The sequence below is a fragment of the Protopterus annectens genome, chromosome 10.part0 (assembly GCF_019279795.1).
Source record: "Protopterus annectens isolate FY-2018-M chromosome 10.part0, PAN1.0, whole genome shotgun sequence".
NCBI lineage: Eukaryota > Metazoa > Chordata > Ceratodontiformes > Protopteridae > Protopterus > Protopterus annectens.
The window spans coordinates 1,288,608,270-1,288,635,457 of NC_056744.1; positions in this window are offsets into that span (position 1 = coordinate 1,288,608,270).

A 27,188-nucleotide genomic window follows, 5' to 3' on the forward strand; every position below is an offset into this window, starting at 1 on the left:
CTCTTCCCTCATTAGGCCAGTCATTGAGTACAATGTCCCATTTGGTATGTACCTCACTAGACACCTGCAACAACTGGAGAGGCTGAAAAAGTACCTCAGAAAGAGAATCCTAGGCCTTAAACACTTGTCCTATATGGCAGACTCAAAAAACTCCGACTATTCCCTGTCTCATATCACCTACTTAGAGGCAATCTCTGCTTGACTTACAAAGCCATGTCTGACCCAGTCCTGTTAGAAATGCTACATCTAAAGAAATTCCAATCCCTCCACACCACACATTCCAGAGACCTCAACCTCATTACCACAATCAACAGAATGTGGTAGAGGGACAGGTTCATAACCAAGAGACTGCTCATACTATGGAATAGACTTCCCATACATGTCAAACAGAGCACCTCACTGGTTCTCTTCAAGAGAAATCTTGATGAGTGGATGGGAAATAGAAAATTCACCCCGGGGATCACTCCAGTGGCTCTACTCGACCGAGGCACTGGGAGCTAAGGTCGGGTGGCACAATGCCATGGTAATCCTATGGGTTAGGCTTGTAAAGGCTCCAGGGCCATTAGCCTAGTACACACCTATGAACCTATACATGTAATCAATTTCAAGGAGGTCCATCTCTCCTTCTGAACATGGATATATAATCTTGGTATGCACTGATTTTTATAAATCATTTGGTGAGCATGAAGCATCCTTCTTGTTTTCCTGTTTAATCTATTCAACATGTTTTGGGGCTAATCAGTCACTCCAAAACAAACAGGAAGAGCAAATTGGTTTATAGCTTGAATCTTGTCCGTAGATGTCAACACTGTTTTCAGGATTAATTTAGGTCTTCTAAAGTATTCCTTACTAAGTTTTATTTGCATTTGTTCTTGTTTAATTGTTGATTCTTCATCAATTCCCAAATATTTATACACTCCCTTTTACTGAAGTTCTTTTATATCACATTCTTGTCCCAAACCGATGTTTTTTTTTGGTGCTGAAGTTTTCCTGCTTTAAAGGTTGCTTTTGCACATTTATCAAGACCAAATGACATTTTTCTATCATCTGAAAAAGTTTTGACTACTTACAGTTGTGCTTTCAATTCCTCATCTAATGAGCTATACAGTCTTAAATCACCGACAAAGAGAAGATGAGAAGTCTTTACATTTTGTTGTTTTCTAGGAGCCAAATTATAGCCAATGCCTAAGCTGTTAAGTAAACAGCTTCATGGGTTAAAGGCAAGACAGAATAACAGCAGTGACAGAGAGTCACCCTGGAATATCACCCTTTAATTTTTATCCCTGGGATAATAATTTGTCCTTTATCATTGCAAAGTGGTCTAACACTGTTTCATGGTCACTGTAATGTAGTCGATCAGTGTAGGGTGTATCTTATACATATTTAAGCACTCTTTTTATCCATGAATATGGGATACTATCAAATGCTTTTTTTGTAGTCAGTCCATGCCATACTTAGATTCCTCCCCTTTTTAAAGTTCTCCACTATGACTTTATTTAACAACAAATGATCCTTTGTTCCATATAACTTTTTTTATTGCCCTTTTGTTCTATTGCTATAATTGAGTTTTCTTCTAAATGAGTATAAACTCTGTCAGCATGAATTCCAGTGTATAGTTTATATGTCATTGGAAGGCAAGTTACTGGTTTATAATTTTTAAAGTAACTTGCAAGTTCACTCTTAAGAAGGAGTATTGTTTTTCTTATTGCTAGCCAGGTTGGTGACTGTTCGAGGTGCGCATATAAATAGTTCTTACTCATGGCTAAATCTTCACGCAAAGATGTAAATACTTTTAACTAGAAATTAGGTACTGCATCTGGGCTTGGGGTTTTCCACTTAGAGGCTTTTCTTAACTTTGTTCAATCTCTGACTGTTACTTCATCCCATTTACTTCTATCTATTTAGCATCTCTGTTATGTTCCACAGGATCTTCATAAATACTTCTCCAAAATATATCTGTTTCTACTTTTTTTTGGTGGTCTTTCAATTCCTTTTACCTCGTTTCCCAATTTTGTATAAAACTTTTTTTGGTCATCAATAGATTGCTTATTTTGTACTTTCCCTTTATATTCATCTGTGTATCATCTTAAGTTTTTCTGCCTGTGCTGAGATTTTTAGTTTGTTATTTGCAATAGTGCATGATAGATCTTGATCTGTTCTAATACTGTGCATTGCTTTTCTCACATTTATCTAAGTATTTTTGTTGATCTGTCCCCTCTTCTATACTCTTCTAACAGTGGCACTTCTTGTCTTAATTACTTTATAGTTTTCTCTATTCGATACTTCCATGATGGTATTTGATTTCTCCTCTTCCTTTCACTCACTACCCTGTGTTCTTGTGGTAGAATTTTATCAGTTATTCATTTAGCTGCACAGTAATATATCCTGTTTACTTCTGTTATATTGCATGGATTTCTATTGACAGTCCTAATTGTGTTCATTTGTTGTATCAGACTTCTGACTTTTTGGGTTTTATTCACCTTCTGCAGTCATTTCTTTCATTGATCTTAATATGTTTATCAACCTCTATTAAATCAAGGAACTCTTCTTTTAGGTCATTTTCTTCTAAACTGATGGCACATTTTTTGTTTTCCATTTCCTGCGGGCATTCTGTAGAAAGTTCTATAGCATTTTCCTGTGGCACATTCTCATAAATTTCATCCCATGCCATCTGTTGCTCTGTCATTTCAGAACTCACTGGTCTATCATTCCTCAAAATTAACTGCGTCAGAGTTTCCACAGTTTCTTTTTCCTTCCCTTGCTGTCCAGCTTCAAGTGGATATTTATAATATGGCACCTGACCAATTGCTTCCCATTCCACTGGTTTCCCCATAATTTGGATGTCTGTTGCTCTATCCTTTTCTGGTGCTTTCTGAATTAGATTTTCTACACTGAATCCTTCACTTCGCAGGTACTCCATAACCTCAGTTTCTACTTCTTTAACTTCTCCATTACTGATCTCCTTTTCTACTTTTCCCCTTTGTCTTCTTATTTTTTGTATTGTAAAGTTTTCCATGTCCAGATTCCTTTACCCGTATTTCTCTTCAAATATCTTTGGTGTTGCTGTTTTTGTATTGATTAGTTTTGCTTTCCTCCTTTGCAAAGATATTAGACCATATTAAATTTATTTTTCTTTCCCGTGTCCATATTTCTTCTTCAGATGTCTCCCGATCTTCTTGCTTCTCCTCACTTTGGGGACTAGTTCCATCATGCCGTGATGTAACCTGTGTTAGACCTTCTACACTAAATCCTTCACTTTGCAGGCATTCCATAACTTCAGCTTCTGTTTTTTTAACTTCTATTTTACTAATCTTCTTTCCTACATTCCCTCTTTGTGATATTATTTTTTTTATTGTGAAATTTTCCATATGTGGATGCCTTTGCCTGTATTTCTCTTCAAATATCTTTGGGGCTGCCTTCTTTATATTGATTAATTTGGCTTTCACCTTTGCATAAATATTGTTCCATATCAAATCTCACTTTCTTTCCCATGCCCTTGTCTCTTTTTTTATACTTTTCAAAAATCTCTAAATTTTGTTGTTTATATTTTGTCACTTCCTCAGATGCTTCTTTTACCAAACGGATCAAAGTTTCTTGGTCTATATACTGTTTTTCACAAGTCTGTTCTATTAATGAACACACATTTATATTTGAAGCTTCTGATAGTTTTTCTTGTGGAAGTATTTTTTCTTCTTCCAATTTCTCTCAATCTTTTTGTATGTCTTGTGTCTGGAATTTCTGGGCTTTTTGCATAATAGTAACAATACATACTTTCTTTCTTATTTATTTATTTTATTTTATTTTACATTTGTTAACCGGGGGTGTCTGACTGAGCCGAAAAGGCCCTTTTTCAGCAGAGGCCCGGGGAGAAAAGCTCCACAAAGAAAAATTACAGATACATTTAGTTAGACATGATCAGTATACACACAAATTACAAAAGACATGTTTTTACAGTGGTATGCGGCACATCAACATTTACAGTGGAGAGAACAAACAAAAAAATATTAATTTAAAAATAAAAATAATTAATAGATTTGTGGTGTACAGCTGAAATTTGGAACATAGGTAGAATACATACATAGTACACAGGTACAGTACATACATTCTAGATTAGCCAGTGTTTGTGAGTAAGACTGAAAGCTTTTACCAAGTACTCTAGATTTAGTATGTATACCTTATCCACTTTCATTAGCCTGGGGATCAATCATGGCACTGCCAACTTTGCTTGAGATGTTGCCTGACGAGGTCTTTAAAGGAGGCTTTGGATGATGTGTTTTGAATGCTAGTGGGGACAGAGTTCCATTTTTTAGCCACTGAACTACTATATAGTGCATCTCCAAAGCTATTGTAGCTGTTGGTGACTTCTAGTAGTAGTTTGCTTGATGATCTAAGAGGCCTTTTGGCTGAATGATGTTGTACTAGGTTTTTGAGGGCAGGACACATATTGGGGAGGTAATAGATAGAATGACAGAGGCAGAGCTGATTGTAAGTTAGGAGGTTGGGCAGTTCAAGCCAGTGGAGTTGTCTCAAAGCAGTACAGTGATGAGTTCTATATGAGCAATTTGCAGCAAAACAGGCAATTCTGCTATAGCAGGCTTCCATTTTGCTTAGTTCAGTTTTGTTGAGATTAGTCAGAATGGGAGATGCATAGAGTAGGGTGGATTAAAGTTGGGAGCAAGCAATGGCTGATCTTGTGTTGTTGGTAAGAAATGGTTTGATACGGTAGACATATCCCAGTCTGGCATGTACTTTTTTAATAGTTAAGTTGAGATGACTATCAAATTTTAGGTGGGAGTCTATGGTTATTCCCAATAGCTTAGCCTGTGCCACTGGAGTGATTGGAGTAGCATTTGTGGAGTAGACATTGAATTGACTATCAGTGTTTTTGTTAGAACTGGTTATAATCATAAGCTAAGTTTTCTTTGGATTGAGGATAAGTTGGGCTTTCGTAAGGTAGTTTTCAATGTCAGAGAATGCTAGTTGAGTTGTTTGCAAGAGGGTGGGAATGTTTTGTGCAGCACAGATTAAGGTAGTGTCATCTGCATACTGAATGATAGATGCATGCTGTGTGGAGGTATGGAGGTCATTTGTGAAGAATATCCTCAATAGTCCACTTTATCATCTTTATGGCTCTTCTTTGGCCTATCATTTTTTGTGATTTTTGTGGACTGCTACTTCCTTCTACAATGGGAGGGCCATCCATGCCATGGGCCTGGCCCCACTGTAGGAATGTTTCCATATTTTGAGAATTCTGCACTGTCATTATTTCCAGTCCTGTCAGCAGTGCGCCTACCAGGATTGGGCACTTTTTATCCTGGGTCTTGTGTAAAGGGGTCTATATTAGATGAATGAATGCTTAAAATGTTGAGTATGACATGCTCGGCAGCTTTTAAGCGAAAGTTCATCTAAACGAAACCCCATAATGTCAAAACAAAGAGTTTTGAAAACTTATAGATGGCCAGCTGTCAGGAGGCCAACGGCTGTCAGCTAAAATGTACTGTACACCATTAAACCCCCCCCCCAAAAAAAAAAAAAAAAAAAAATCAACAAACAAAAATAAAGTGGAGGGTTTCACCCCCCCCCCCTTAAATACACCACGTCCGAGATCGCACCACAGTGCAAAACTGTCATAACATTACACAGGGTGAACGATGAGACCGAGCCACAGTGGAGGACTGTGAGAATGGCTAGACAAGGTGAACGTTTTGACGTTAGTCGTTGGCTTCCTGACGGCTGGCCAGCTATAACTTTTCAAAACACCTGTTTCGACATTTTTAGGTTTCGCTTAGATGAATGTTTGCTTAAAAGTTGTTGAGTATGTTGTACTCAACATTTCAAGCATTTATTCATCTAAGAGGGAACCGTGTACCCAGCTATCTTTTTTAATTTTTGACCTACTTCTGTCCATGATATATGCTATATAAATACAGTCTATATATCGGTGTTGTCTTGGTGAGGTTTTGTGAAAAAACAAGATCCAGCTTGTAAAGGTACTTACCAAGACTTGAGGATGAATTTAGTTTCAGCAGTACTACTCTCCTTTGCTTGCTGACTTATCTCTCCATTCGGGTTAGCTCCTTTTTCATTGATGCTGCCACAACCATGGCATCAAATGGGACACCTTTTCTCCAGTGCTGATGATCAGCAGGTGGGGAAAGAATCTTTTCAGGCCATTTTGGAATTGGTTCAATGGTGTCTGGTTCTTTCTAGGCCCAGCAGGAGACTAGAACAATGAGCTCATCCAAAAGGGGAGTCATCCAAGATATATATGGGCCAGTCCCAAAGGCCTCCAACAGCACAGTCTCTTCCAGTGAATGATTTTTGGTTGACCAACCACCCCTCTGCCTAAGAATTTTCATGATGTTCCTGAAGAAAACATCTTCAGGTGGAGATCTGGTAGATCCTTCACCTTCTTCAAAGTCCATGTCCTCTGAGAGACTCCATGGGGGAGTCTGTGTGTGTCTCCTTTTACACATCCTTTTCTGGGGGACCTCCTCAGTGGTGTGATCTGTGGAGGTATTGGAACAGGAGGGACACCGGTGTGGGGAATGTGGCCGGGGGCATTCTGGAACTGGCTGACCTGACTGGACAGAAATGGCAGATTCTGAGCTCATGACAGTTGGAGGACAAGGGAAGGGAGTCAAGATGTAAGAGGACATATCCTCAGTTGTGGAAAACACCCTTTCCACAACATGGAAAGCAGAAGGACCCAGGGAAACCACTGCCTCCCCCCTTGGAGCCACAGCAGTCAAGGAAGGAAAGCCACATTCATCCCTGGAGCTGTGCTTTGCAGATAGAATCAGGCCCGAACTGTCTGGGGCCAAGGCTTCTAAGTGAAGAGATGTCACCAAGCCATTTGGAGGAGAGCCCTGTCCCTTGGACCTGGCACAGATATCTTGGATCCGAGATCCCTTCTGACTCAAAGACAATGGAGCCAAACTGGTCAGGGTAACCGTCAGATCCGAGACATGATGAGATTTTGGATCTGACACCGTACCCCTTGGGGATCTCAGATCCCTGGACTCCAAAGCTGAGGGCTGGATCAGAGAAGGAGAAAGATTTTTCTTGGTAGAAAGGCTCACTGAATAAGGGATGGAGCCGGAATTATCCCCAACTTAATTTGAGCTTGAAGAAACATTTACATCATTCTGTCCATGTCAATTTTGGAAAAACTCCTAGAAGATCTGGAAGAAGTGGTAGAAGGTGGTCTGGATGACTTAGAAAGACTTTGAAAAATCCTTTCTGGCAGAGTTGGGGAGATTGTCTGGATAGTAGGACAAGACCTAGCTTCCGGATCTGAAGACCTTTGATCTGAAGCTATCATAATGGGAGAAATGGTTGACAGAACTGAAGCTGTTGGATCTAAGGAACCATTAGGATCCAAGGCTGGTCAAGTAGGAGTTGGATCCGAGGACCCAGGATCTGAACTCTTGGCTTTCTTAGAGAAAGGCTCCAACAGAGAGGACCAGGACTTCAGATGTCTCTTCTTTTAATTGGAGGTAGTCAGAGTAGTGGGCGGATGAGCCCCTGAAGTCAGAATCAACTTATTTCTCCAATGCAAGAATGCTCTCAGATTAAAAGTATCACAGATCTAACCATCTTTCTCAAGATGTGCAGTGCCTAAACAATAAATGCACTTCTTGTGGGCATCTGAGTTGGGGATGTTATGCTAACATGAAATGCATTTCTTGAATCCGGTAGGTTTGTTGGATTTTTCTGCCATGCCTGCAAACAAAAGGAACACCTTAACTGAAAGAATAGCAACGCCAAGCCATTAGGGAGCTTAACACACTCACACACACACACACACACACACACACACACACACACACACACACACACACACACACACACACACAAAGTTCATGATGCCAGTGAAAGCTTACAAATTGAAAACTATTCACACCAAAGATTATTCAAATTTTAACTATTTTAACTATTTCAACTATCTTAACTATCTAGGTATTTTAACTATTCTACTAACTAATGCTATAAGAAAACACTTTCTAAAAACACTACAAAATTCTAAACCTATAACCTAACACACTAAACTAGTGAGTTTACACAGGAGGGCACACTAATTAAATTCTAAATTCAAGCAATAAGAAAAAAAGTTCAAAAGGATATTGGTCTGTCAAGAGGCTGGATCTTTCATCTGGTTCTGAATGTGACAAATGAAATCTGAGGGCTTGGAGGAAGCAATGGGGGATTATGGGTAAAAGGAGGAGTTGAGGCTTGGATCTGAAGTCTAGGAGAGTGCAGCCGAGTCATATCCGAGGACTAAATTCTAGACCCAGTAGTGAAGAAGAATGAAAGAGACAACATCAGATTATATCATTTTTATTTCATGAAAAAACAAAAGGTGGTGGTGCAGACTCTTTCTTTTACAACCATTTACACCAAAATAACTTCTGGAACAAAAGGAAAAAAATGTACAGACAGCTGGAGTAGTTGGAGCACTCCCTCAGACCTCCATATGGTTATCTGGTGAAAGCTTTAAATTGCTAACCTCTTGCACCAAGAACACATAGATTGACCAGCTAAGACATAAATCCTGAATGTCCTGAGAGTGAAAGAAAATAAGCCAAAACTGTTTGATATCCAACAGAAAACTGAACTGCCAGGTTGAGACTCTCACCCACATAAGGAAGGCCAGTCAGAGCAAGCTGCATTGGGAGGGCTTGAAGGTAATTGGTGAGAGTGATATTTCATCTACTACTGAAAAACTAGGTGAAATGTATAATGAGATAATAAAACTCAATGGAACATTTTCAAACTATATAAAACCTAATGTTGAGAGAACTGAAATAATGGAAAAGGCCTTAAATAGGCATTTCTGGGAAATAAAAGAGAGGCAGAAAACAGGGATAACATTAAAGAAAGGCTGATCATGCTGAAAGTCATTCAGGAGGAGATGGGCTGCAAATTGACTTAAGTAGAAGGCATACCCCAAAGGGACATATGTGAGGGGAAAGAGGGAAAGGACTGTTTTAAGTTTTATGAAAAAAACAAACAAACAAAAAAAAAACCTCAAGAGTGTGGACTGGACTCCAGGAGGCTGACATATTGCTGGGGACAGAGTATATAATTTTTACTCCTGCACATGGCAAAGGCACCAGCACAAGAACCATATTAACCTAGTGTAAAAATGTTGTACTGAAGGAAGAACTGATTACCCAATTAGGGAAAAAAAGGAAAGCCACTGTTAACTATGGATGAGAAAATGCAGGTGGAAACTGATTTCTTCCCCATTGCTAGGGCAAAAAGGAACACATTTGGGTCTCTGTTCAAGCTGTGCAGGCAAACAAATCTCTACTTTGAACTCATGTATCCTGTAATACTCAAAATTTTCCTCTTGACAGGTAATAGGACAACTTTTGATCCTGAGCAAGTTCTTGAGATGGTGAGAGGATTAATTCACAAAGAGCTATTGGCTTATTGTCAACATGAGAGCATAGATCGAGGTTTGAGGAGGAGCAATACTATGGAGATCAGGTGGGAAAGATATATAGGTTCATAGGTGTGTACTAGGCTAATGGCCGTGGAGCCTTTACAAGGCTAGCCCATAGGATTACCTTGGGATCGTGCCACCCGACCTTAGTTCCCAATGCCTCTGTCGAGTAGAGCCACTGGAGTGATCCCCAGGGTGAATTTTCTGTTTCCCATCCACTCATCAAGATTCCTCTTGAAGAGGGCCAGTGAGATGCTCTGTTTGACATGTATGGGAAGTCTGTTCCATAGCATGGGCAGTCTCTGGGTTATGAACCTGTCCCTCCAGCATGTTCTGTTGATTGTGGTAATGAGGTAGAGGTCTCTGGAGCATGTGGGGGATTGGGATTTCTTTAGATGTAGCATTTCTAAAAGAGCTGGGTCAGACATGGCTTTGTAAGTCAAGTAGAGATCGCCTCTAAGTAGGCGATATGAGACAGAGAATAGTTGGAGTTTTTTGAGTCTGTCCATATAGGGCAAGTGTTTAAGGCCTAGGATCCTCTTTGTGAGGTACTTTTGCAGGCCCTCCAGTTGCTTCAGGTGTCTAGTGAGGTACATGCCAAATGGGGCATTGTACTCAATGATTGGCTTAATGAGGGAAGAGTAGAGGGAGACAATGACTTCTTTCTTCCTAGATGCAAAACCCTTAGTAATGAGATGTGCCACATAGAAGGACTTTTTGACCACAGTGGCAATGTGGTAGTCAAAAGAGAGGTTGCTGTTAGCCTGTTTTCCCAGACCTCTTATAACACCTTCTGTGTTCATTGGACTACCATCAATGTGGTAATTCATGGGAAATGGGTTTTTCCCAAAGGGGATGACGACACAATTTTTGGCATTGGGCTTAAGGCTATGGTTCTGACACCAGTGGTTGGTCTCAGTGAGGACTTTTGTAGGATGTCAGCATCACTTGGGGAGTTAATAATAGCTCCCAACTTGCAATTATCTGCGAACTTTAACAGCCAGAGTCCCTTCATGTTGTCCTGGACTTCAGAGAAGTAGATACCAAACAGGAGAGGACCCAGGACCGAACCCTGTAGAACTCCACTCGTGACTGATCGGCAGACTGACTTGGAGTCAGCTACTTTCACACTGTGGGTTCTATCTGTGAGGCAGTTTGCAACCCACCTAGTGATATATGGGTTGATGCCTAGCTTAGTGAGTTTTTCTGTGATTCCTGAGTGGGGAATGGTATCAAAGGCCTTGGGCAGATCAAGGTAGGCTGTATGAACCACCTTGCCTTCATCCACAGCTCTGGTGACTGACTCAAAGAAGTTGACGAGGTTGAACAGGCATGATTCACCCTTCACAAAACCAAACTGTGAGGGATCCAGAGTTTGGAGATTCCCTATATCCTTGTTTATTAGTTCCATGATGATGCGTTCCATAGCTTTGCATTTCAGACTCATCAGGCTAATGGGGAGATAGTTCCCAGGGTCTGTAATCACTCCTCCTTTGTGGAGAGGGATGACTGTAGCAGTGCACCATTTGGTAAGGACAAAGCCTGAGGTGAGGCTGTGGTTGAACAGGGCACACACGTGAGGTGCCAGTTCACTCTGTAGTTCATGTAGAACACAGCCAGGGATATTGTCAGATCCCATACAAGCTGTATTCTTGGCCTTGGACAGTGCTGTTTTAACCTGTGCAGCAGTAATACTGGGTACCTGGCAAGGGTTCCTATCGCATGATCGAAAATTGTAAACAGCGAACGCATATTAAGCGGACCTGATTGGTCAAAATGTCACGCTTGTAACACAGAAATCACCGTAGGGAATATTTTCCCTTTACTTCAATGCAGTGCGATCTCGGAGTAGGAATATTTAAGTAGTAGGGGTGTGGGGGGACGAGGCGTTTAGGTAAGTATAGTTTATTATTTTTATTTTTTTATTATATTTTCGAAATTTCAAACATCGCTCATATGGTGTTCGATGTTTGAAACTTACGAAAATATAATATAGACCTCCTGGCAATCTACTGGTATTGTGATTGGTACTTTGGGGGGGGGGGGTAAAGTTGGCACTGAATTTGTTGGCCAGTATATTGGCAATATCTTTTGGCTTAGTATAGGAAATACCATTCTGCAGTAGCTCAGAGCAAATCTGGGTATTGCCATGGAGATTCTTTACATAACTGTAAAAGGCCTTGTGGTTGTCTTTACTATCTGCTGAAATCCTGTTTTCATAGCTAGCTTTAGAGGATTTCATGAGGGATCTCAACTTTTTGTTGAGGCTGATAAGGGAGTTTTTCCAGTCTTTGGACTTCATCTTATTCTGCATCAGTTTCCTCCTTCTGTTGTAGTTTGTTTATGGCAGGGTACCACCAGATTGGCTTCTTAAGTGCGGTGGTGGTGCTGCAGTAGTGCTGTCGCCTGACAGTAAGACGTTGTCCCATTTGATTCTCAGCTAGAGTGTCTTCTGTCTGGAGACATGCGTGAATGGGCGTACCTTCATTGAAGGTTGTGTGTCAGGGCTGGCAACTCGGCACGTAAAAATCTACTGCCCTGGTATTATGATCTTATTTTCTTGCTTTCCTTCCTTCTTCCCAGAATACATTTCAAGTCCTCTTTATATGACTCGTGCCAGACATAAGGAAGTGGTGCTGTTTTCTCATGCCATTAAAATATAATGGCAGGACTGTGAAGCACTGTCATCTAAACACACCTTCTGTAAAGGAGCTGCTTCTCTGTTTACCTGACTGAGCCTCATTTATCTGTCTGCCAGAACTTGTTCTATGCTATAAATAACTGTTAGCTACTTGCAGCAAAAGAAAGCATATAAAAAATACTTTTGTTAGAGGAGTCTTTTGTAGTCCTAACAAACTTGATAAACCTTCCCCCATACTCTAAAGTTGAGGTGTGAAAACTCTCACTGAAGTAAATGATTACTTGCTGTATATTTACAAGTGACAAGTAGGACTCTAAACTTAGTCTGTCTGCTACTTGCCAATCCCTTTAGTGTGAGTATTTTTCTCTCTCATGAATGATGCAGACTTAAAATGTGCTTTACTAGTTCCTCAATTATTTCTGTCATGTTCCCCCTCCTTTTTTCTATTTCATATTTATTTATACTTTGGTAACCGGGAAAGTGAGCTGGGTTCCAGGATCCTTTTCAGCCACAACATAAGCTACACTGGCAAAGATAACAGTTATTAAATGCACTTATCAATACAAATAAAATAAATACTGACAGAAAGACATTGACCACGATTGCATGTGGAACACATAACCAATGTGTGACGAAGTAAATCATTGAGCAGCATTTACTAGAATGTATACATTAATAATGCTTAACTAGACTATGTTTATTATAAATTCATTGTATGCACACACACACACACACACACACACACACACACACACACACACACACACACACACACACACACACACACACACACACACACACACACACACAGTGTTTCTGGTTTCTGTATATGTGTATGTATATAAAGTATGTGTGTACAAAAGCGTGTGTGTGCACATTGAAACACAGTTAAGTACTTCTGATTTCCTTTTCTTAGTGTTCTTAATGCAAGGGCACATAGTAAATGTATGTTAAAGTAAATTCAGCTGTATATTATGGTTGCTCTCTGACAATGCAAGGACTGACTCAAAGTCAGTGGGAATCTCTTACAATGGATCTGCATATACCAGATATGCATCCCTCTTTGAAAGGATGTCACACAAAGCATAAAAGACCTTTTTTATGAACAGTGCACCTAGTTGATAGAGTTGCCACCTGACTCTATTTCTGCAGTTCTGGCCTGTGTGTGTGTGTTTGTGTGTGTGTGTGTGTGGGGGGGGTTGAAAATGATAAATGCATTTCTACTTTACAAGAAAAAATATTTACTGACTTTTCTCTAAATGCCACAGAAATCTTTACTACTACCATAGAAACATGGCTTAAACCACACATTGAAAATGAAGAAATACTTCCCCCTGGTTATAGCATACTACGAAAAGACCGTACAGCTAAAAGAAGAGGTGGAGTTGCTCTCCTATATCAGAACAACATCAATGTTGAAATATTTAACATAGAAATTCCTGCATTTAATAATGCAGAGATCCTACTTGCTAAGGTAAGACTAAATACACAAAAACAGCTAAATATCCTAGGATCTTATATCCCTCCAGGAGACAACATCAAAACCCAAGAATCTCTTCTCCACTGGACATCAGAAACCCTCCCCCACGAAACTATTATACTAGGCGATTTCAATATTGATTGGACCTCACTTAAATCACCCCGCCCCTCAAATCATATTAACCTTTACGGCTTCTCACAGCTAATACAAACCCCTACTAGGGTAGACAAAACCTCAAAAAAAAAAATCAGTAGTAGACTGGATTGTCACCAATCACCCATCATCCACCCATAATTTCGGTATACTACCCAACACTCTAAGGGGGGGGGGGGTTGAAAATGATAAATGCATTTATACTTTACAAGAAAAAATATTTACTGACTTTTCTCTAAATGCCACAGAAATCTTTACTACTACTACTCTTAAGTTATCTTAACACATACTATTATACATAACATTTAAAGCTTAGAATTTCAATACTGTGTTGCTGCTTATGTAAATTTGTCAGAAGAGTTGACAATTTCCTTTAAACCCCTGACTGATCTAATTCCTTTGTTTTACTATGGAAAGGGAGTGTTAAGTTCTCCTCACCTCTGCAATAAAAACAGTGGAAACAATTTCACAGCTTTCTGTCTTTTTTTATATCAGCTGCTGTGTTCCTGACATTGTTGTTGTGACTTTCGGCTTTTCCCGGTTAGTGGTCGCCACTAATGATTGGCCGCTAATGATTGGCAGTTGATTTTTACGTACTGAGTTGCCAGCCCTGACACACAACCTTCAACGAAGGTACGCCCATTCACACATGTCTCCACGCAGAAGACGCTGTAACTGAGAGCCGATCCGGACAGCGTCGTTCCTGACATTAGCAGGATTAATTACCAATCTAAGATTGAATGCAGTACCTGACAGGGTAAACTACAGATTTAACTGTGTCTATGATATGTCATACAGGCGGAGACGAATTTCTGTACAAATTATGTGAGAAGTTGAGTTTAAAAAATAAAGTAGGTGGGCTTTTCTTTCCTTTGACTCCAATGCAAGGAAATAAAAGTTTTAAAAACTACAAGCAGGTTTCTGGTACATACATAATGCTGGAACCATATTGTAGGGAGAAAAGAAACCTAATGATTGAGTTCAACTGTATGAGAGGGTGGAGTGTTCCTTTAAATTGTCCAATATTTTTGTATACTGTAAAGTCACCCAAGTCCCTTTACAGCAGTTATTTTTCCATTCCTAGTGAATAAATAGTGGAAATGCAGTAACTGGCATAATTCCTGCGATTAAGGCACAGCACTGCCTTCCTTCATTACTGAATCAGACTCCAGATACTTTTTTTCAGCTCTTATCTCCTAGGTAGGGCTCTATCTGCTCCACTCCCTTACCGTACTCCCATTTCCATCCACCCCTAGCTCATTTATTTTATACCTAACCTTACCACACCCACACCAAACCCCCATCCCTCAGCCAATCACGCAAACAGCCACCACGACCACCCCTCCTTTCCTCTCATATTACACACACTACACATAGTACCCCCCACTCATAAGGTTGCTGCAGTCCATCCTGTCAGTATACTATCAGAACCCCTACACATTCTACAGGGTTATCAGATCCTACTACTTCTAACAAACCAAACATGTAATCCCATCAAATAATTTTAACACTAGCACTCACCATCACAGCCCATCTAACCTCACCCTACTTCAACAACATTACAATCCCAAACATAAGTCACCCCACCTCAACCTCACTTTCAACATTCACTAACAGCCCCTTACTCATCTCACCCTCACTCTTTAACCACACCGCCTATGACCTACACCCCTACAAACTCCTCCATTATCAAAGCAAATGTAGTGTATCCATACAGTGTAACTTAGCATTTTTCAAATACCTACAAACCATACTAAACATAGTCTCTTGCGTGCTATGCAGTGGCGATATCACCCCCAACTCAGGTCAAATAACAAGTCCAACAAATCACCAAAATCAGCCTAGAACCAATACTAGCCTACTTAAGAAAACATCCAATATTCTAATAATAAATCATAACATAAGAAGCATCCTTAACAAAAACACTGAGCAACATGCAACCATAGCATTATACTTACCTGACATCATCTTCCTCATAGAAACATGGCTTAAACCACACATTGAAAATGAGGAAATACTTCCCCCTGGTTATAGCATACTACGAAAAGACCGTACAGCTAAAAGAAGAGGTGGAGTTGCTCTCCTATATCAGAACAACATCAATGTTGAAATATTTAACATAGAAATTCCTGCATTTAATAATGCAGAGATCCTACTTGCTAAGGTAAGACTAAATACACAAAAACAGCTAAATATCCTAGGATCTTATATCCCTCCAGGAGACAACATCAAAACCCAAGAATCTCTTCTCCACTGGACATCAGAAACCCTCCCCCACGAAACTATTATACTAGGTGATTTCAATATTGATTGGACCTCACTTAAATCACCCCGCCCCTCAAATCATATTAACCTTTACGGCTTCTCACAGCTAATACAAACCCCTACTAGGGTAGACAAAACCTCAAAAAAAAAAATCAGTAGTAGACTGGATTGTCACCAATCACCCATCATCCACCCATAATTTCGGTATACTACCCAACACTCTAAGTGACCACCTCCCAACCTTCTTCATCAGAGACCAAACTAAACCACTAGAACTAGCTGTCTTAAACACATCAGATACACTAAAAACTTCAGGGCTGATGACCTTAAACACTCTAACTGATCCTCTCTTTTAACACTTCCTTTAGATGAAGCAGTTGAGTATTATAACACTGTCTTCTTAGGCCTTCTCACCCAACGTGCCCCACCAAGACAGATCTGCACTAAAACCATCCATGCCCCATGGCTTACCAAGAGCACTAGGCAGCTTATGAAACAAAGGGACAAAGCATGGGACACCTGGCGCAAAAACAAAACTACTCCTACTAGGCAAACTTTCTTAGAACTTTGAAACACTGTAAAAAAAACAAATCAGACTAGACAAACAAAAATACTGTAGTGAAAGTCAAACTAAGCACAATACCAACTCACAAAAGTTCTGGGCCACTATAAGCAGTATTCTCTAACCCGGTAAATCACCAACTCCTCATCCAAGCATAGGCACCACCTCTATAAACACAGCCACTGAATTCAATGAGTTCTTTACCAGCTCTATACTAAAGCTGTCAGCAGACCCACCCTCCTCAACCCCCACTATACTATATAACCAGTATCAAATAACGCCAACTTCTTCACCCTTCAACCTGTACCAACTTACACCATCTACAGACATCTACGCAAACTTTAACCCACCACCCTAGTAGTAGACAAACTACCTGCCAAATTCCTACAAATAGCCGACAAAGCCATTTCCTACCCAATCTAAACAAACTAAAACAAACTACCGCCCTATAGCTATACTTTCCCCACTGGCTAAAATACTGGACAAAATGTATCCACACCCAGTTCCAAACCATAGCACTACCACTGCACTCATCCATTTTAGTAACCTAGTAAATATGCAACGCAACAATGGCCAACTAGTGTCTGCAGTTTTCCTTGACTTAACAAACGCATTTTATACATTCTCCTATACAAAACTTCTAACATCACTCTCCAAATTAAAATTAACTACCCCCATTCTATTATGTTTTCAAGACTATCTCTCCCAATGCCAACAAGCTGTTCAGTGGAAAAACTAGGAGTACTCCAAGGATCAGTCCTAGGGTCACTACTTTTCACTATATTTACAAATAATCTTCACAAAGCCACCCCTCTAGCAAACCTGGTCCAGTACACTGATGACTCCACCTTAATCTGCTCTGTCCCCACCTTCCAGCAACTTCACATCAAGACCCAAGAAGCCTTTACATCTGTCAAAACCTGGCCTAAAAAGACCCAAATTATGCTTTTCCATCCTTCCAATGCAGCAGTACGTACTCCACCATTCTCTATTTCTGCATCAGATAATACTCCTATCTCCCCTGTAACACAGTCCTATCTCCCCTGTAACACAGACCAAATTACTAGGGGTCATTATTGACAATAATATGAAATTTGACAAACACATAGTCAACAAAATAAAGTACTCTTTACAGATGTAAAAACTTCCTAACCAGCAACAATAAAGTTACCCTAGCTCGTACCCATCTTATCTCTACCTTACTGTATGCTTTTCCTGTCCTAATTAATCTAAACAAGAGTGATTTAAACAAGCTATCAATATGCTACAACAAAATAGCAAAGTTCGCCACAGACTCCTCATACCACACCCACCAGTGTCAAGCCCTAAAACAACATTCCTGGCTGGAACTCCCTAACACCTTAGCTCTAAGCCAACTTCTTCTAGCTCACCAAATACTGTACCAACCTGATAAAACTCCAGCCTTACAAGACTTGATCACCCTCTACTCCAGTAACCAAGAACTTAGATCCATTAACAAGGCACTAATCGCATTCTCCAAAAGCCATTACAGCTCTGGTGACTCCTTGTATTCCAGCAACATTGCCAAGACTTGGAACTCCCTACCACTACAAATCAGGGTACAACCTAACAAAACCATCTTCAGAAAACAGCTTATTTCCCACCTAAACATTTCCTGTACATGCAACTTCCTCATACCTGGCTGACATATTCTAACAGCTTTCCCCTACCCACTATCCAACCTCTACTTTAAAACTCCCACAGATGTACTATATTTATTATCATGTTACTTACCAACTCACTGCCACCTACTCGCCACTGTCTTATCTATACCCACTAACTCTCCCCTAGACTAAGTTGAAAAACTTTCCCTTAAAATGCCAATGAACCTCATATGAACTTGTCTATATTCTCCTCCTCTGACAAACTGGCTAGTATTTTTAGTTTTTCCTTTCTTCTCTTATCTTCATTACAGCTTCACAACTATTTCTACTAAACATACTGTATGAACAACAATCATATGTTACTACCTGTTATACTTTTAATTTAAGTCTAAACCACTATGCTTATGTAAATATCTTATGCAATCATATGTTATTATCTGCTATATTTTATACCTGTATGTATAAATCACAATACTCATGTAAATATCTTATGTACAGTATGTTAGCAATTGTTTCTGGTGCTTTCCTCCCTGGGCCACCTCTGAAAACGGACAGTTTTGTCCAGTTGGACCGCCCTGGTAAACAAATGTAAAATAAATAAATAATAGAGCAGTGAAAGATAAGGGGAAGCCCATGGCAGAGATAATACAATTGCTAACAGAGGTAAGGACAGAAAAGGCAAGCACAAATAGGCTATTAAGCATAATATACAAGGAGCTACTAAAACAAAACACATCATCATTGACTAAGCTGAAGAATGAGTTGTAAAACACACTAGAGAAGACACTGACTAAAAAAAGTGTGGCAAGAAATATATATTTGCCCAAGTTTCAAGGTGTAAGTTAAAACTGCTCAAAATGTGAGGCAGAGCAAAAGGGAGATTGGGACCACATTTTCTGGCTCTGTCAGAAGTTTGAAGAATTTAAGATAGGGCTGCAAAATATGATGGCTAATAATAAGTAAATTCCTGGTAAGGCAAGTGTCTATAAAAAAGGCAAATGTTGCTGAGCTGGTTTCTAGAAAGTAATGATTAGATAGATTGTTAATAAATTATTATTATTATTATTATTAATAGTAGTGAAGGTTGTGCGTTAGGCCTGGCAAGCCAGCACGTAAAAATCTACTGCCAATCATTAGTGGACCGGAGTTTCATTGTGGCGACCCCTAACCGGGAAAAGCCGAAAGACACAACATTAATATTAATAGTAGTATTAGTGTTATTACCATTACTATACTATTAGTACTATTAGTATTACTATTATTATTACCTAAAAGTAATACCAAGAAGTTGGAACACATGCTAAATTAATCAGAGGAGGTAGAAACTATCATGAAGATAATAAGAAACAAGGAAATAAGGAGCGACATCAGAGAAATGAGTCGCTATTGGAGGGACACATGGATACAGTGGGAACAAGTAGCTAGCAAAAAATGAAAGGGAAATGCTGAATGTTGTGCTTGTATAAACTGCACATATTTTCTTTTTTTATAAAATAGTGTTGTTAAGTAAAATCATTTGTTTCTGTAAAATGTGTGTATCTCTGATACTGGGTTGCAAGCCACCGTATAACTGTTAAAGTCTGGTAAAATTAGAAAGATTTGTGGTAGCCAGACTTTATATTATAAATAAGTGGCAACTGCTGGACAACTTTTGATGTGAACCATGCAATGAGTCTGCTGTGTATGTAAACCTGTTGTTTCTAGTTAGGTTAATAAAGCTCTAAAACCCTTGACAAAGGGAAAATGTAAAAAAAAAATAAAACAGGGCAACAGTTACTTCCAAAACAGTTCAATAATTCCCTTCTAAACTGGAAAGAAGCAGGAATTGGTCCATAGCATAACAATGCTCTCCTGTAGAACTTTCCTCTCTGTCCTAAACAGGAAGATATCCACATCTTCCCAGAATAGCCCACAATGATTCTTCCTGACTGCAGCATAATACCCAGAACCAATGTTCCAAAAAAAGAAAAACTTTTAGACAGACAAGTTAGAAGCTCTCGCTTTATTGTTTAGCTGCTTACTTTTATTGAAAATCTAGCAGCTAAACCTATAAAAGCTAAGAATTAAAAGTATTAATATAAGGACTATATCCCAAATAATCTGACATAAGGACTATACTCCAAATAATCTGACATCCAAACGTTAAAGTTTTTCTCCTTTACTAGACAAGAAAACAAGCTGCAATTCACTGCAGATTACAGAAATGCAAGTACTGTCTTCTCCTACCTTAAGTTAAAATAGCTTCCTGATATTTTATTTTTGTAATTTTTAAACACTCTGTTCTCCTACCCCACTCCCAATTACCACCCTCTAATACATTTATTAATACATGTTTATACTTCTGTAGTCATGCCCAGCTCTTTACATTACCCAGTAATAACTTCTAACACCTCCTCCACCCTACATCATCAGTAGAATCTACACCCTATCTGATACTCCTGAAATTTTACAATATTGCACTCTAGTCATGTCACTTTTTCTTGACCTCAGCTATTCGTAGCACACTAGGTAACTAAACAATTTCCCGAATCCTGCACCTCAACAATGATTACTTCCTTTACTATGAAGTACATGCCGTATCTCTCATTCCTTTCTAGAACACAACTTTCTTTTGCAACCACCTTAACTTTACTTGTCTTACACATATCGCAGACTTACAATCCCAGATACAACCACTCAATTTCTCTTCCAAAAATCCACAACTATGCTAATCCTCTACCATTCTTCATTTTTCAACTCTATCTCCTAAACGTGTCCACATTCACCACTAAACACATGCACATTTAAACACTTAAAATCCAGTAATCATCACAATCACCTACATGCATAAAAAAGGCTACGTCTTTCTACACATATCTGCATATTACAACTAAACTTTTCCAAAGTGGGGATACTCACCCTAGTCCTGGCCCAAACACTAATACACAGCCATAAACAATCACTCCCTGTTAGAACAACACAACTCGTTTCCCATAGCACAACTGTAGTTAAAATCTATTTCTTCTAAACATAAACTTTCAAAACAAATACAACAAGAGCCAAGTCCCCTCTCTTACACTGTAAGTCTGACATAGTTATAGCAACTGAAAGTTGGCCAAAGCCAGAAATAACTAGTAATGAAATGTCCTTTGGATATAATATAATGAAATCATACAGACTAGCAAAAAGAGAAGGAGTAGCAATAATCTTAAAAAAAACACCATTGAACTTAACCCGATATCCTAAAAATACTCTCAAATTTCAAAATGCTGAAGTCCTCATTACCCACCTCAAGCTCATTAATGGCAAATACATTTGTCTAGTAGGACTTTATATCTCCTCCCCAAGAAACAATCTAACAGCAATTGAAGAATTTATTCAGTAGATACACCACAAAATAAATAAAGAGAGTACAGTCTTAAGTGAATTAAACATTGACTGGAAGCAAATAACCAGTACGTCACCTGTCCTAAACTTATTTGTGTTCTCACAACTAATAAATATTGCTACCTGGTCAGACAAAAAACTAGCAAAGAAACCACACTGGATTGGATTCTCTCAACCAAGCCTGCAACATCAATGTCAGCAGAACTTCACCAAAGTTCATTAATGACCATCTAAGCTATTAGACAGTGGCTAAACATCCAGAAACAAGTATCAAAACAACAGGACTGTAATTTCCATAATTTAACCCTGAACTCTTTACAGCAACTGTACAGCAATATAGCTGGAACTGTGTAAAAATCTTATCACTAGATAAAGCAGTTACTCATTTTAACCATATCTTCCTAACCATACTGAACAAACAGGCCCCACACAGAAATAAAAGAGTTAAAACCATTCCTGAACCCTGGGAGACAAAGACTACCAAGCAACTATTGACGCAATGAGACCACACCTGGAACACATATGTAAAAAAACAAAACCCAAATACCCCTACAAGGTTATTGGTAATTCAGAAATCTCATGAAAAAAACAGATACTTAATGACACTAAAGTGTATCTGCGGTGGTGGTGCTGCAGTGGCGTTGTCGCTTCACAGGAAGACGCTGTCCAGTTCGATTGTTAGCTAGAGCGTCTTCTGCGTGGAGACATGCGTGAATGGGCATTCCTTCATTGAAGGTTGTGCATCAGGGCTGGTAACTCGGTACGTAAAAAATCCACTACCAGTCATTAGCGGACCGGAGTTCCGCTGTGGCGACCCCTAACCGGGAAAAGCCGAAAGACACAACAAATGACACTAAAGTATATTTTACAGACCTGCAAAATGCCCACCAAAATAACCTCAAACTTTTCTGTCAGTCCTTAAACTTACTGCTTAACCCCACGGAAACCTGTAGCACTCCCCACACCCACCCACTCATCCACAACAACAACTAACTACTCAGGAAATACAGCAACCCAATTAATCACCCACTTTGTAAACTCTATCCTATCACTAACCAAGCAAAACTTCTCCTCCTCATCCTTTGCTATTCCACAACCCCACATCACTGACAAAGTACTCTTTAAACTTGATAGTGTCCCCACTCCCTATCTGCATACTAATCGATATATCCATAAAAGAAAACCATGTTCTCAACATCTAGAAAATGTCATACATTATCATACCCCTTCATAAAGGTAGAAATTTTGGGTCTATATTACATTGATGAACGCTTAAATGTTCGAATCTCTAAAGGTTGACCTTTAGAGATCGAACATTTAAGTGTTCGAAAATGTAATATAATAAACAAACAAAAAAAAGGTAAACCTGAAAGGGTGTTAGCAGGGGGGCAAGCCCCCCCTGCACATCCCACACCCCCCCTACTGAAATATACCAACTCCAAGATCGCACTTCAGTGCACGGCAGTGTGGAAACAGAAAATTTCCCATTCCCTACACTGTAGCACGATCTTGGAGTTGGTATATTTAAGTAGTGGGGTGTGTGTGTGTGTGTGTGTGTGGGGGGGTGCAGGGGAGCTTGCCCCCCTGCTTACACCCTTTAGTTTTTTTTGTTTTAGTTTTATTTGTTTTCTTTAATTTTTAAAGATATTCGTTAATAGAGATTCGAACATTTAAGCGTTCGTTTATCTAATATAGACCCGAAATTTTACTGACCTAACCAACGACCTTCCAGTTGTGATCTTCCACCCTTATCCAAGAGATTAGAAAAATGCATCCATACCCAGATACTCAAATACTTCGCCAACCGCAACCTACTCTTCTACACTCAGTATGGTTTCCAGCCTAATCACAGCACCACTACTGCTCTTCTAAACTATACAAATACAGTTAATCACTTCAGAAGTAATGGTAAGCTAGTCTCAACAATCTTTCTAGACCTATATAAAGCATTTTAAGCAGTCGCACACCAAAAGCTCCTTCAGAAGCTAGCCTGTCTAGGCTTCAATACCCCATCACTAACCTGTTTCCACGGCTACTTATCCAGTAGGAAACAAGCTGCAAAATGGCAACAAGACAGCTCCAGTTTCCTCCAAGTTACAATTGGCATCACTCAGGGATCTATTCCATGGCCTCTACTTTTCAGTATTTTTATTATTAACCTACACATTGCATACCTCTCAACTGTACAGATTTTCGCAGAATGTCCAGATTTTTGCCTTATATGTTTGGTCCGTTTTTCATAAAATTGTGGCTTTCTGACAAATTACTGGCAAATCATTAAAGACTGAAGTTAGAAAATAATGACAGACATTTGAGTTTTAGACTTCATACCCTTCAGAAAAGTCATGTTGATGCAAAACCTGTTATTCTATCAACTTTCTAAGTTTGTAAGAGCAATATTTCAAAATTGACCCTATTTGTACCACTTTTTAAATGGCTTTGTCCAGATTTCTTACTCTAAGAGGATGAGAGGTATGAGTAAGCTACCTTGGTACAATATGCAGATGATGCCAACACTAGCATCCCTACAGGACAACACCCAACAGGCCTTTCTAGTCATAGTATCCTGGATAGATAGCACAGACTTGTTCTTAAATGTAAAAAACTAATGCTTTTCATGCCTAAAAACTACTTAAAACGATAATTTCATATCCTATCATCCAACAAAACAAAATTAGAATACATCACTTAGGTAAAAACGCCTTGGAATATTACTCGGTGAGAATCTCAGATATGATCAATACCTACTATAAGACATCAAAAAAATAAATATACAAATTAAACTGGAAAACATGATCATCTATATGACTAGGACATTCCTCACTGATAACTCCAGGAGAATCATAGCACAAACATACCAAATCCCATCCCTACTCTATGCCTCACCTTAACTCAATGATCAAAAGCAAACTAGAGATGTCCTGTAACAAGAATTGTAAAATTTGCCATGAATAACCTTTACAAAACCCACCACTGCATAGCACTAAAAAGTCTTAACTAGCTAGAACCTAAAAAACTACCACAACTACTCTCAGATTATTACAACCCATAAACTAATAAACTCCACAAAAAATTGCCCAGCTCTAAAAGGACACTGCAACCTTATACCACTAATTGAGTCCTTTAGTCCAACAGCAAAGCTTGTCTGTACATCACAATATTACATAACAGTACAGATGACTCATTATACTCTAATCAGGTTGCAGAAACCTTGCCCCAAATCTCCCCTGAAATAAAATGGATAGACACATTAAATAGCTTCATAGTGTCACTAAGGAAACACATACTAAACAACTGGTTGTGCTCTTGCACTACCCCAGGCTGACCCCCCCCCAACTCAGTCACAGTCTCCTTATAATTATAGTCCCTTAACTCAACCTTCTGCAGTCTAACTTACACTTGAATTATTATTTCTTTATCACTAATACGTTATATTTACTCCCCCCAACTGTCACCTACTTCCTACACTCATATACTTACATGCTGCCTACTCCAACTTCTAGTTGCTTTTGTCTCCTACAAAAATTCCCTTCCAGGAAACTGCTACTACATTTGTTTCTTTAATACATGATTGTACATGCTCTCTCTCTCTGATTCTGCTTACTATTGTATCCTACAATAACTTTTCCCCTTAAGTTCTACCTCCTGTAAAGTCACTTTGCTTCCCGTTACCCATTCTTCTATATTTCCAAAAGAAAAGCGCATTACCTAATGCATCTGTTCCCAGTATTCAACTACCTCATGGATAAAAAACTCAAATTTATTCAATTAAAAACTGTATACGTCAATGTGTTTTTGTAAAATTAAATATATTTCTTCATAATGTTATTGCTTTTTTCTATATAATGTACTTATCTAATTTGTGAAGCTTTCTCCTTGGTCTCTACTGAAAATGGGATAAACCCTAGCAGGAAATTCTCAGTAAACAAATAAATGGGCAACCATTCCTCCTCTCTGAGAGGTCAACTGCTTTGGTTTGGAAAGTCCACATATCTCTTTTATATGTGTGTTGTCTATATGCTAGTTACCAGGGATGGATGACTTCCCAAAGGATATTATTATGTATTTCTTGGCATTTAGTTTTAGTCCATGGCTCTGACACTAGTTGTTTGTCTGTGTCAGCCCCTCCTGGAGAACATTTGTGTCAGTGTGAGATTAAATGACAGCTGCTAATTTACAATCATCTGCAGATTTAGTTAGCCAGAGACCACTGACATTGGCCTTGACTTCTGAGAAGTAAATTCCAAAAAGGAGCAGTCCAAGGACTGATCCCTGAGGGACTCCACTTGTGAACAAAAACCACCTGGCTCCGTGGTAGGATGAAACAACAGTCTTTATTAGTTTTAAAAAGGTTGCTCAAGGTAACCCAGAAGGTTTTACATCACACAGTAAGCCTTAAAAAAAAAAGGTTTTTTTTTGTGTTACTACTGGTACAGGTGAACAAATACCAAACGTTATTTATTGGTGGACTCCACTTGTGACTGGCCTTTTTGTAGAGGTGGATTCCCCAATTCTAACTTCCCGAGTCCTCTCTGTGAGCCAGTTGGCTATCCACTGGGGTGACATACGGGTTCGTACCTAACCTCTTGAGTTTGTCAACAATACCCAAGAGGGGTATTGCATCAAATGCCTTGGCCAGGTCAAGGTAGGCAGTGTGAATGACTTTTCCCTCATCCATTACTTTGGTGACCTTCTCAAAGAAGTCCACCTGGTTGAGTAGTCATGATCTGCCCTTAGCAAAACCAAACTTGGGTCCAGTGTCTGGAGGTTTACTATAGCTCTGTTGATCATCTCCATGATAATTCTTTCCATGGCTTTACATATAAGACCAGTGACACTTATGGGTCTGTAGTTTCCAGGGTCTGTAGATGGCCCACCTTTGTACAGAGGGATGATTATTGCCTTTCTCCATTCATGAGGCCATGAAGCCTGTTTGGAGGCTACAGTTAAATAGCAATTCCAGTGGCCCTGATAGGTCATGTTTCATGCTATTTAGAAGGCATCCTGGGATATTGTCTGATTCCATTGATGCAGTGTTCTTGGTCTAAGACAGAACATGAAGGACCTATTCCCTAGTGATAACAGGGGGAGTTGTATTTGATGATATTTCCTGAGGGAAGGTTGAGGAGGAGAAAGGGTCAAAGTTGAAGCTGAATTTATCAGCCAAAAGGTTTGCTATATCTTCTGGCTCAGTATAGGTGACTCCATTTACAATGAACTCTGTCTGCACACAATTGTGTATTGCCTTTGAGGTTGTGGACTTAGCTAAAGAATTCTTTGTGGTTGTCCTTGGCCTAGAAGGCCAAATTTACCTCAGATTTGTCTGTGGTAGAATTTATTTGTCCTCTGAGTTGTTTGTTTAGTTGGATGAGAGTGCTTTTATTCTCCTGGGTGCTGCATCTCCTAATTTTTGCCATGCTTTTCTTCCTCCTGTTATACAGCCAATTGATTTTGTGATTCCACCAGGGTGGCTTGTTTTTGAGTTAGTTCTGTACTTCTTCCTGGTGGGTACAGTTAGTTCTATGCAGCTATTAACATGCTTGTACAGGGTTGTTGTGAACAGTTCTTCATAGGCAGAAGTGTTCTCATGGTTTATGGGGGCTTGAAATTTTGCCAGAGGTTAGCCTTAAAATAGTTTTTGAATA